The 11,674-nt window shown below is 38.0% G+C and overlaps 2 non-coding genes across 2 annotated transcripts; one reads left to right on the top strand and one right to left on the bottom strand.

The window, feature by feature from the left end:
* The first annotated feature begins 4,771 nt into the window (after positions 1-4,771).
* On the top strand, positions 4,772-4,879 carry LOC127742335 (small nucleolar RNA R71). The gene has a single exon (XR_008003524.1). It is a non-coding gene; the product is annotated as a small nucleolar RNA R71 (small nucleolar RNA).
* Positions 4,880-11,326: 6,447 nt separating this feature from the next.
* On the bottom strand, positions 11,327-11,433 carry LOC127741770 (small nucleolar RNA R71). Its single transcript, XR_008002976.1, has one exon. It is a non-coding gene; the product is annotated as a small nucleolar RNA R71 (small nucleolar RNA).
* Between the last annotated feature and the right edge of the window lie 241 nt (positions 11,434-11,674).

The raw sequence follows: 11,674 nt of genomic DNA, 5'->3' as shown, positions 1-11,674 counted from the left end.
TGATCTCTTGCGTGAAGGGATCATGGTTGCCTTCGGGGGTGGGGCCGCGGTCTGACCGATCTTTCAGGTTGGCCTCTATTTTCCGCAGTTTTTCTTCTAATTCTCTGCGCTTGCGAGCTTCCCTTCTCAGATCTTGTTCAGTTTCTTTTTGCTTCTTTATGTCCTCTTCGAGTTGTTTTAGCCGGTTTTGTTGTGCCCGGACTGCTTCTAGAATTTCCGAGCTCTTTTCTTTTTCGGGATTTCGTGGATCTTTGTTTGGGAGTAACATCTTTGGGCGATTCTGTTTGTTTCCTCCTGGAGTACGTGGTGATAGAGGGCTGTCCGGTCGTTCTCCGGTGTCAACTTCCTCCTCTTGTTCTGATGCCGCGCGGTCATTGTTGGAGGTGTCGTCCGCCATGGTAGAGGGATGACTTCCAGGTCCCCGGCAACGGCGCCAATGTTCCGGGGATTACCTGAAACGAGTAGCTCGGACGTCTTGGTGAGGCCCGAGGTGGGGGTCAGGGACCCGAGCTTGATATGTGGAGTGGTTGGTGGTTGTACCTGCAATGACACTCCGATGCTTAAGTTAGCATGGGTTCAAGCAGATATGTGTAGAATGTGGAATGTATGCCATACCTGGATGCTCCAGTGTATTTATAGTAGTTGGCTGTGATCTTCCCTGGATAAGATATTCTTATCTTATCTTATCTTTTGGGAGCTTTATCCCTATCTTTGTGGAACCACCTTTCTTTAGGCCTTTTCGGCCTTTAGGTTTTGGGCTTTTCGGCCTTTTAGTTTTTGGGCTGCGTTCCTTTTGATGGGCCTTTTTTAGCTTTGTTGTCCGAGGTCCGACCTCAGGTGTGGGCCTTGGGATGAGGTCGGACCTTTCATGGATTTGCCGATTTGGAGGAGCTCAGACAGGGTATGAACAGTTTTTATGCAAAAATCATATTTCTAGACTTTACTATGAGTTGGTGTATTTTTCTGTGATTTCAGGTATTTTCTGGCTGAAATTGAGGGAGCTGAGCAAAAATCTGAGTTAGGCTGAAAAAGGACTGCTGATGTTGTTGGATCCTGACCTCCCTGCACTCGGAATGGATTTTTTTGGAGCTATAGGAGTCCAATTGACGCGCTCTCAATTGGGTTGGAAAGTAGACATCCAGGGCTTTCCAGCAATATATAATAGTCCATACTTTGCACGAAGATAAACGATGTAAACTGGCGTTCAACGCCAGTTCCATGTTGCAGTTTGGCATCCAGCGCCAGAAACAGGTTACAAGTTGGAGTTCAACGCCCAAAACACGTTACAACCTGGCGTTCAACTCCAGAAACAGTCCAAGCACGTGAGAGGCTTAAGTCTCAGCCCCAGTGCACACCAAGTGGGCCCCAGAAGTGGATCTCTGCACCAATTATCTTAGTTTACTCATTCTCTGTAAACCTAGGTTACTAGTTTAGTATTTAAACAACTTTTAGAGACTTATTTGGTATCTCATGACATTTTTAGATCTGAATTTTATACTCTTTGACGGCATGAGTCTCTAAACCCCATTGTTGGGGGTGAGGAGCTCTGCAGTGTCCCGATGAATTAATGCAATTCTTTTTGTTTTCCATTCAAATACGCTTGTTCCTATCTAAGATATTCATTCGCGCTTCACTATGAAGAAGGTGATGATTTGTGACACTCATCACCTTCCTCAACCCATGAACGTGTGCCTGACAACCACCTCCGTTCTACATTAGATTGAATGAGTATCTCTTAGATTCCTTAATCAGAATCTTCGTGGTATAAGCTAGAATTGATGGCGGCATTCATGAGAATCCGGGAAGTCTAAACCTTGTCTGTGGTATTCTGAGTGGGATTCAAGGATTGGATGGCTGTGACGAGCTTCAAACTCGCGATTGTTGGGCGTGATGACAAACGCAAAAGAATCAACGGATTCTATTCCGGCATGATCGAGAACCAACAGATGATTAGTCGTGCTGTGACAGAGCATTTGGACCATTTTCACTGAGAGGATGGGAAGTAGCCATTGACAACGATGACACCCTACATACAGCTTGCCATTGAAGGAGCCTTGCGTGTGGGAAGAGGAATACAAGAGGAAAGCTTAAATAAGAAGGACAAAGCATCTCCAAAACTCCAACATATTCTCCATTACTGCACAACAAGTAATTATTTCATGCTCTTTTATTTTTCTAATAAAGCAAACTGATAATTATATTTGATATCCTGACTAAGAATAATAAAATAAACATATCTTGCTTCAAACCAATAATCTCCGTGGGATCGACCCTTACTCACGTAAGGTATTACTTGGACGACCCAGTGCACTTACTGGTTAGTGGTACGAAATCATAAGAAATCTTGATTTTGATATTGGGATTAAAATTTCGTGCACCATCTGTGTTTCGGCCAAGGGGAGGGGAAAGTGTGTATGATGTGTGAAAATGAAGGAGTGGAGAGGGGTATTTATAGGAAAAGGGAAGGAAAGTGGCCGAAAGGTTTGGGTGGGTTTGGGAGGGAAATGGTTTTGAATTTTGAAGGTGGGTGGGGGGTTTTTGGGGAAGAGTTAAGGAAGTGATTGGTGAAGGGTATTTGGGGAAGAGTGTTGTAGAAAGGTGTGAAGAGGAGAGAGAGTGAGTTCAGGTTGATGGGGATCTTGAGGGGTCAAGGAATTCTCATCTTTGCTCCAATTAGGCGTTCAAAATGCCTTAGAGTGCAATTCTGGTGTTTAAACGCCAGTCTGCTGCCTTGTTCTGGCATTTAAACGCCAGTTTTCTTTCCTGTTCTGGCGTCTAAACGCCAGTTTGTTGCCCTGTTCTAGCATTTAAACGCCAGTCCGGTGCCCTATTCTGGCGTTTAAACGCCCAGAAAGGTGCCAGATTGGGCGTTTAAACGCCCATTTTGCTACCCTTATTGGCGTTTAAACGCCAGTAAGTCCTTCCTCCAAGGTGTGCTATTTTCAATACTGTTTTTGATTTTTTTTTCTTTATTTTTGTAATTGTCTTTGTGACTTCACATGATCATCAACCTAAAAGAAAACAAAATAATATAGATTAAAATAAAATTGGGTTGCCTCCCAATAAGCGCTTCTTTAATGTCAATAGCTTGACATTGAGCTCTCATGGAGTCTCACAGATGATCAGAGTATGGTTGAGATCTCTCAACACCAAACTTAGAGTTTGGTTGAGGCCTCCCAACACCAAACTTATAATTTGAATGTGAGGGCTCTGTTTGACTTTGTATTGGGAGAAGCTCTTCATGCTTACTCTCCATGGTTATAGATGGAGAACCTTGAGTCTTTACTGCAAGGCATTCTTCATTCACATGAAGGATCAACTCTCCTCTGTCAACATCAATCACAGCTCTTGCTGTGGCTAGGAAGGGTCTTCTAAGGATGATGGATTCATCCTCATCCCTCCTAGTGTCTAGGATTATGAAATCAGCAAGAAAGTAAAGGCCTTCAACCTTCACTAGTACATCCTCTACTAGTCCATAAGCCTTTTTCATAGATTTATCTGCCATCTCCAATGAGAATTTGGCAACTTGTACCTCATAGATTCCCAGTTTCTCCATTACAGAGAGTGGCATCATGTTTATCCCTGATCCCAGGTCACACAGAGCTTTTGCAAAGGTCATGGTACCTATGATACAGGGTATTAAGAATTTACCAGGATCCTGTTTCTTTTGAGGTAAATTTTGCTAAACCAATGTATTCAGTTCATTGGTGAGCAAGGGAGGCTCTTCTTCCCAAGTCTCATTACCAAATAGCTTGGCATTCAGCTTCATGATTGCTCCTAAATATTGGGCAGCTTGCCCTTCAATAATGTCTTCATCCTCTTCAGAAGATGAATAGTTATCAGAGCTCATGAATGGTAAAAGGAGGTCCAAGGGAATTTCTATGGTCTCTGTATGAGCCTCAGATTCCTTTGGTTCCTTATTAGGGTATTCCTTATTGGCCACTGGACGTTCCCAGAGATTTTCCTCATTGGGATTCACATCCTTCTCTTCCTCTAAGGTTTCGGCCATGTTGATTATATCAATGGCCTTGCACTCTCCTTTGGGATTCTCTTCTGTATTGCTTGGGAGAGTGCTAGGGGGAGTTTCAGTAACCCTTTTACTCAGCTGGCCCACTTGTGCCTCCAAATTTCTAATGGAAGATCTTGTTTCAGTTATGAAACTAAGAGTGGTCTTAGATAGATCAGAGACTATGTTTGCTAAGCTAGAAGGATTATGCTCAGAATGCTCTGTCTGTTGCTGAGATGATGATGGAAAAGGTTTGCTATTGCTAAACCTGTTTCTTCCACCATTGTTATTATTGAAGCCTTGCTTCTGTTGATCCTTCTATGAAAAATTTGGATGATTTTTCCATGAAGGATTATAGGTGTTGCCAAACGCTTCACCCATGTAATTCACCTCTGCCATTGCAGGGTTCTCAGGATCATAAGCTTCTTCTTTAGAAGATGCTTCTTTAGCACTGTTGGATGCATTTTGCAATCCATTCAGACTCTGAAAGATCATATTGACTTGTTGGGTCAATATTTTGTTCTGCGCTAGTATGACATTCAGAGCATCAATTTCAAGAACTCCTCTCTTTTGAGGCGTCCCATTACTCACAGGATTCCTCTCAGAGGTATACATGAACTGGTTATTTGCAACTATTTCAATAAGTTCCTGAGCTTCTACAGGCATTTTCTTTAGGTGAATGGATCTACCTGCAGAGTGGTCCAGTGACATCTTGGAAAATTCAGACAGACCATCATAGAATATATCTAATATGGTTCATTCTGAAAGCATGTCAGAAGGACACTTTTTGGTCAGTTGCTTGTATCTTTCCCAAGCTTCATAGAGGGACTCACCATCTTTTTGTCTAAAGGTTTGAACATTCACTCTAAGCTTGCTTAGCTTTTGAGGAGGAAAGAACTTGGATAAGAAAGCCATGACGAGTTTATCTCAAGAGTCCAGGCTATCTCTAGATTGTGAGTCCAACCATGTTCTAGCTCTGTCCCTTACAGCAAAAGGGAAAAGCATAAGCTTGTAGACCTTAGGATCAACTCCATTATCTTAACAGTATCACAGATCTATAGAAAGTCAGTTAAAAACTGATAAGGGTCTTCTGATGGAAGTTCATGAAACTTGAAGTTCTGTTGCAGTAGACAAACTAATTGAGACTTTAGCTCAAAATTGTTTGCTCCTATGGCAGGGATTGAGATGTTTCTTCCATTGAAGTTGGAAGTTGGTGTAGTAAAATCACCAAGCATCTTCCTTGCATTGTTGTTTGGTTCGGCCATAATTATTTCTTTTGCTGCTTCCTTTTCAAAAATTTCAGTGAGGTCCTCTTTAGAGGTTTGTGCTTTAGCTACTCTTAGCTTCTTTTTCAGAGTCCTTTCAGGTTCAGGATCAGCTTCAACAAGTATGCCTTTATCTATGTTCCTGCTCATATGAAAGAGAAGAAAACAAAGAAAATATGGAATCTTCTATGTCACAGTATAGAGATTCCTTGAGGTGTCAGAGGAAAATAAGAATGGAAGGATGAGGTAGGTAAGGAAGAATTCGAACACACAAAGAGAGATGGAGTTTGAATTGACAATGGAGGAGGAATGTTAGTGTTTAAATAGAAAAAGATAAGAGAGGGGGGAGAATTTTCGAAAATAAATTTTTGAAAAATTGGTTGTGGTTTTGAAAAAGATAAGAAATAAAGTTGAAAAAGATAAGAAGTTATAAAAAGATTTTGAAATGAGAATTTAAAAAAAATGTGATTTGAAAAAGATATGATTTAAAAAGATATGGTTGAAAAGATAAAATTAACAAGATTTGACTTTTAAAAAGTTAATGACTTGATTAACAAGAAACTAAAAGATATGATTCTAAATTCCAAATATTGAATCTCTCTTAACAAGAAAGTAACAAACTTGAAATTTTCGAATCAAGATGTTTGAAAATATGAGGAAAAGATTTGATTTTTGAAAAAGATATGTTTGAAAAGATAATACTTTAAAAAAGATATGATTGAAAATATTTGATTTAAAAAAGATTTGATTTTGAAAAAATATGAAGATTTGAAAAAGATTTGATTTGAAAACAAAATTCCTCTCCTTGTGTCATCCTGGCGTTAAAGGCCTAGGAGCTGCATGTTTTGGGCGTTTAACGCCCAATTGCTGCATGGTTTGGGCATTTAAATGCCCAGCCAGGTACCCTGGCTGGCGTTTACCTGGCTGGCGTTTAAATGCCAGTTTTCCTTTTTCACTGGGCGTTTTGAACGCCCAGCTTTTTCTCTGTAATTCCTCTGCTTTATGTTCTTGGATCTTCATTTTGCTAAATCCTTTATTCAAGAAGATATGTTTTCAATTTTGAAAAACAACAAAATTAGTCGAAACATATAATTCTTGGATCAAAACACAAGATATATGCAAGAACATTATGAACGTCAAGATGAACACCAAAACCAATCTTGAAGATCAAGATGAACATCAAGAACTCAGTTTTCTTAGTGAAAGAAAACATGGAGGACACCAAACTTAGAACTTTCTCATGTTTGGGCCATATGAATGCAAGAATGTATATGTAGAACATCATGCAGTGCAAATCAATAAATCATAAAGATCAAACAAGGCAATTCATCAAGAACAACTTGAAGATCATCAAGAACACAATGCATGTGTTTCAAAAATTGCAAGACAATTAAAATCATGCAATTGACACCAAACTTAGAATTTGGCTTTAGATTTAAACAGGAACCATGAAATATTTTTGAGTTTTTATGATTTTATGAATTTTTTGGTTTTTTTTTTGAAAATATCTTTTTAGAAAAACGAAAACAAATAAAAAACTTTTGAAAGACTTTTGAAAACTTTTTGAAAAGAAAATAAAAATTACCTAATCTGAGCAACAAGATGAACCGTCAGTTGTCTAAACTCGAACAATCCCCGGCAATGGCGCCAAAAACTTGGTGCACAAAATTGTGATCTCAATGGCGCCAACAACTTGGTACGCACAATTGTAATATCACTCTTTTTCACAACTTCGCACAACTAACCAGCAAGTGCACTGAGTCGTCCAAGTAATAAACCTTACGTGAGTAAGGGTCGATCCCACGGAGATTGTCGGCTTGAAGCAAGCTATGGTCACCTTGTAAATCTCAGTCAGGTGAATTCAAATAGTTATGAGGTTTTAATATTTAAAAGATAAATGAAACGTAAAATAAAGATAGAGATACTTATGTAATTCCTTGGTGGGAATTTCAGATAAGCGTATGGAGATGCATTGTTCCTTCTGAATCTCTGCTTTCCTACTGCCTTCATCCAATCCTTCTGACTCCTTTCTATGGCAAGCTGTATGTAGGGGGATCACCGTTGTCAATGGCTACCGTCCATCCTCTCAATGAAAATGGTCCAGTTACGAGTTACGTAGGGCTAATCATCTGTCAGTTCTCGATCGTGTAGGAATAAGATTTACTATCCTTTTGCGTCTGTCACCACGCCCTACAGTCGCGAGTTTGAAGCTCATCACAGTCATCCCATCCCAGATCCTACCCGGAATACCACAGACAAGGTTTAGACTTTCTGAATCTCAAGAATGCTGCCAATTGATTCTAGCTTATACCACGAAGACTCTGATCGCAAGGAATTGAATGCTCTATTGTCAGGAGAGGTAATCAAATGCATGGGCCAAGAATCCAAGAGATACACATTCAAGCTTGTTTTCATGTAGAATGGAAGTGATTGTCAATCACACGTTCATGAGTGAGAATGGTGATGAGTGTCACATAATCATCACATTCACCATGTTCTTGTGCGCGAATGAATATCTTAGAATAAGAATAAGCATCAAATTGAATAGAAGAACAATAGTACTTTGCATTAATACTCGAGGAACAACAGAGCTCCACACCTTAATCTATGGTGTGTAGAAACTCCACCGTTGAAAATACATAAGAACAAGGTCCAGGCATGGCTGAATGGCCAGCCTCCCCAAATGGCATATGAATTCGAAAATAGGGAAAAAGACCCCTAGTACAATAGTAAAAAGTTATATTTATACCAAACTAGTTACTAGGGTTACAAAAATGAGTAAATGATGCAGAAATCCACTTTCGGGCCCACTTGGTGTGTGCTTGGGCTGAGCATTGAAGCTTTCACGTGTAGAGGTCTTCTTTGGAGTTAAGCACCAGTTTGTAACTTGTTTCTGGCGTTTGACTCTGCTTTGCAACTTGTTTCTGGCGTTTAACGCTAGAATAGGGCAGAAAAGCTGGCGTTAAACACCAGTTTGCATCGTCTAAACTCGGGAAAAGTATAAATTATCATATATTGCTGGAAAGCCCTGGATGTCTACTTTCCAATGAAATTGAGAGCACGCCATTTAGACTTTTGTAGCTCCAAAAAATCTATTTCGAGTGCAGGGAGGTCAGAATCCAACAGCATCAGCAGTTCTTTGTTAGCCTCTGAATCAGATTTTTGCTCAGGTCCCTCAATTTCAGCCAGAAAATACCTGAAATCACAGAAAAATGCACAAACTCATAGTAAAGTCCAGAAATGTGAATTTTGCTTAAAATCTAATAAAAATATACTAAAAAGTAACTAAATAATACTAAAAACTATGTAAAAATAATGCCAAAAAGCGTATAAATTATACGCTCATCAGTTGGGCACAGTGACAGTGTGCAAAAGGATCAATGAATCTTATCCCAACATGATCGAGAACCGACAGCTGATTAGCCATGTGGGAAACTGTAGCGGATATGTTTTCACTAAGAGGACAGATGGTAGCCATTGACAACGGTGATCCACCAACATACAGCTTGCCATGGAAGGGAGTACGCATGATTGGATAAGGACAATAGGAAAGCAGAGGCTCAGAGGGAACAAAGCATCTCCATACGCTTATCTGAAATTCCCACCAATGAATTGCATAAGTATCTCTATCCTATTTTATGTTTTATTTCTCTTTTAATTATCAAAACTTCATAACCATTTGAATCCGCCTGACTGAGACTTACAAGATGACCATAGCTTGCTTCATGCCGACAATTTCCGTGGGATCGACCCTTACTCACGTAAAGGTATTACTTGGACGACCCAGTGCACTTGCTGGTCAGCTGCGCGGAATTGTGAGAAAAGTGTGAACTCACGATTTTGTGTACCAAGTTTTTAGCACCGTTGCCGGGATTGTTCGAGTTTGGACAACTGATGGGTCATCTTGTTGCTTAGATTAGGTATTTTTCTTTTTTACTTTTTTCTTCAGAATTTTTAAGAATGAATTCTAGAGTTTCAGACGATGCTTTTATCATCACAGGAGCCTTTTTGATTCCCATCAATCTGGCTGTTGTATGTAATGGTCTGCTAAAGCTTGGCTAGCCATGTCTAATCTTTTTAGACTGAAGCTTTAGACTAATATTGCATGATTCCTGGAATTCTTATTAAAAATTTTGAGTTTCTTATTTTCTTTTTTCAAAATAATTTTCGAAAAAAAATACAAAAAAATTTATAAAATCATAACATCAAAAATATTTTGTGTTTCTTGTTTGAGTCTAGTATCAAATTTTAAGTTTGGTGTCAATTGCATGTTTTTATTTTTCTAGTATTTTTCGAAAAACTCATGCATTGTGTTCTTCTTGATCTTCAAGTTGTTCTTGATGATTGTCTTTGTTTGATCTTGTGATTTTCTTATTTTGTGTCTTTCCTTTTTTTTATATGCGTTTTCGAATTTTTTGAGTCAAAAGTTTAAAAACTTCTAAGTTTGGTGTCTTGCATGTGTTTCTTTTCTTAAAAATTTTCCAAAAATAAGTTATTGATGTTCATCATGATCTTCAAAGTGTTCTTGGTGTTCATCTTGACATTCAAAGTGTTCTTGCATGCATTATGTGTTTTGATCTTAAATTTTCATGTCTTGAGTCATTTTGTTATTTTTCTCTCTCCTTATTAAAAATTCAAAAATAAAAAAATATCTTTCTCTTATTTCTCTCATAAATTTCAAAATTTTGGATTGACTCAATCAAAATTTTTTTAAAATTTAGTTGTTTCTTAGGAATCAAGTCAAATTTTCAATTTAAAAATCCTATATTTTCAAAACTTTTTCAAAAATAAAATCTTTTTCATTTTTATTTCATGTTTTTCAAAAATTTTAAATTTGATTTTCAAAATCTTTTTCTTATTTTTATTTCATATTTTCGAAAACCTTGCTAACAATTAAGGATTTGATCCAAAAAATTTCAAGTTTGTTACTTTCTTGTTAAGAAAGGTTCAATCTTTAAATTCTAGAATCATATCTTTTAGTTTCTTGTTAGTCAAGTCATCAACTTTAATTTTCAAAATCAAATCTTTTTAAATTTCTTTCTCAAATCTTTTTCAAAATAGATTTCAATCATATCTTTTTCAAAATTCAATTTCAAAATCTTTTCTAACTTCCTATCTTTTCAAAATTGATTTTCAAATCGTTTTCAACTAATTACTATTTCTTATCTTTTTCAAAACCACCTAACCACTTTTCAACTTCCAATTTTCGAAAATTACTAACCACTTTTTCAAAAATATTTTTAATTAACTAATTGTTTTAAATTCTAATTTTATTTTATTTCTTTATTTATTTAATTTTCGAATTTCTCTTCTCTCTCATCTCTTTCTATTTATTTATTTATTTACTAACACTTATCTCTTTCTTAAAATTCGAACCCTCTCTCCCTCTCTGTGTTTGGACTCTCTTTATTTTCTCCCTCCCTCATTCTTCTCTTCTTCTCTTTTTCTACTCACATAAAGGAATCTCTATACTGTGACATAGAGGATTCCTCTTCTTTTCTATTCTCTTCTTTTTCACATGAGCAGGAACAAGGATAAAGATATTCTTGTTGAAGCCGATCCTGAACCTGAAAGGACTCTGAAGAGGAAGCCAAGAGAAGCTAAAGCACAACTCTCTAGAGAGGACCTGACATAAATTTTTGAAAAAGAAGAAGACATGGCAGGCGAAAATAATAACAACAATGCAAGGAAGATGCTTGGTGATTATGCTGCACCTACTTCCAACTTCTATGGAAGAAGTATCTCAATTCCTGCCATTGGAGCAAACAAATTTTAGCTTAAGCCTCAATTAGTTTCTCTAATGCAGTAGAACTGCAAGTTTCATAGACTTCCATCAGAAGATCCTCATCAGTTCTCAGATGAATTCTTGCAGATCTGTGATACTGTTAAGACCAATGGGGTTGATCCCAAGGTCTACACACTTATGCTTTTCCCTTTTGTTGTTAGAGACAGAGCTAGGACATGGTTGGACTCACAACCTAGAGAAAGCTTGAACTCTTGGGACAAGCTGGTCAATGCTTTCTTGACCAAATTCTTTCCACCTCAAAAGATGAGTAAGCTCAGTGTGGATGTTCAAACCTTCAGACAGAAGGAAGGTGAATCCCTCTATGAAGCTTGAGAAAGATACAAGCAATTAACCAAAAGGTGTCCTTCTGATGTCTTTCCATAATGGAGCATCATATGTATATTCTATGATGGTCTGTCTGAGTTATCCAAGATGTCATTGGACCACTCTGCTGGTGGATCCCTTCATCTAAAAACGCCTGTAGAAGCCTAGGAACTCATTGAAATGGTTGCAAATAACCAGTTCATGTACACTTCTGAGAGAAATCCTGTGAATAATGGGGTGACTCAGAAGAAAGGAGTTCTTGAGATTGACACTTTGAATGCCATATTGTCTCAA

The sequence above is a fragment of the Arachis duranensis genome, chromosome 9 (genome assembly GCF_000817695.3).
Source record: "Arachis duranensis cultivar V14167 chromosome 9, aradu.V14167.gnm2.J7QH, whole genome shotgun sequence".
NCBI classification, from domain to species: domain Eukaryota; kingdom Viridiplantae; phylum Streptophyta; class Magnoliopsida; order Fabales; family Fabaceae; genus Arachis; species Arachis duranensis.
This window is presented reverse-complemented; position numbering and strand designations above follow the sequence as displayed.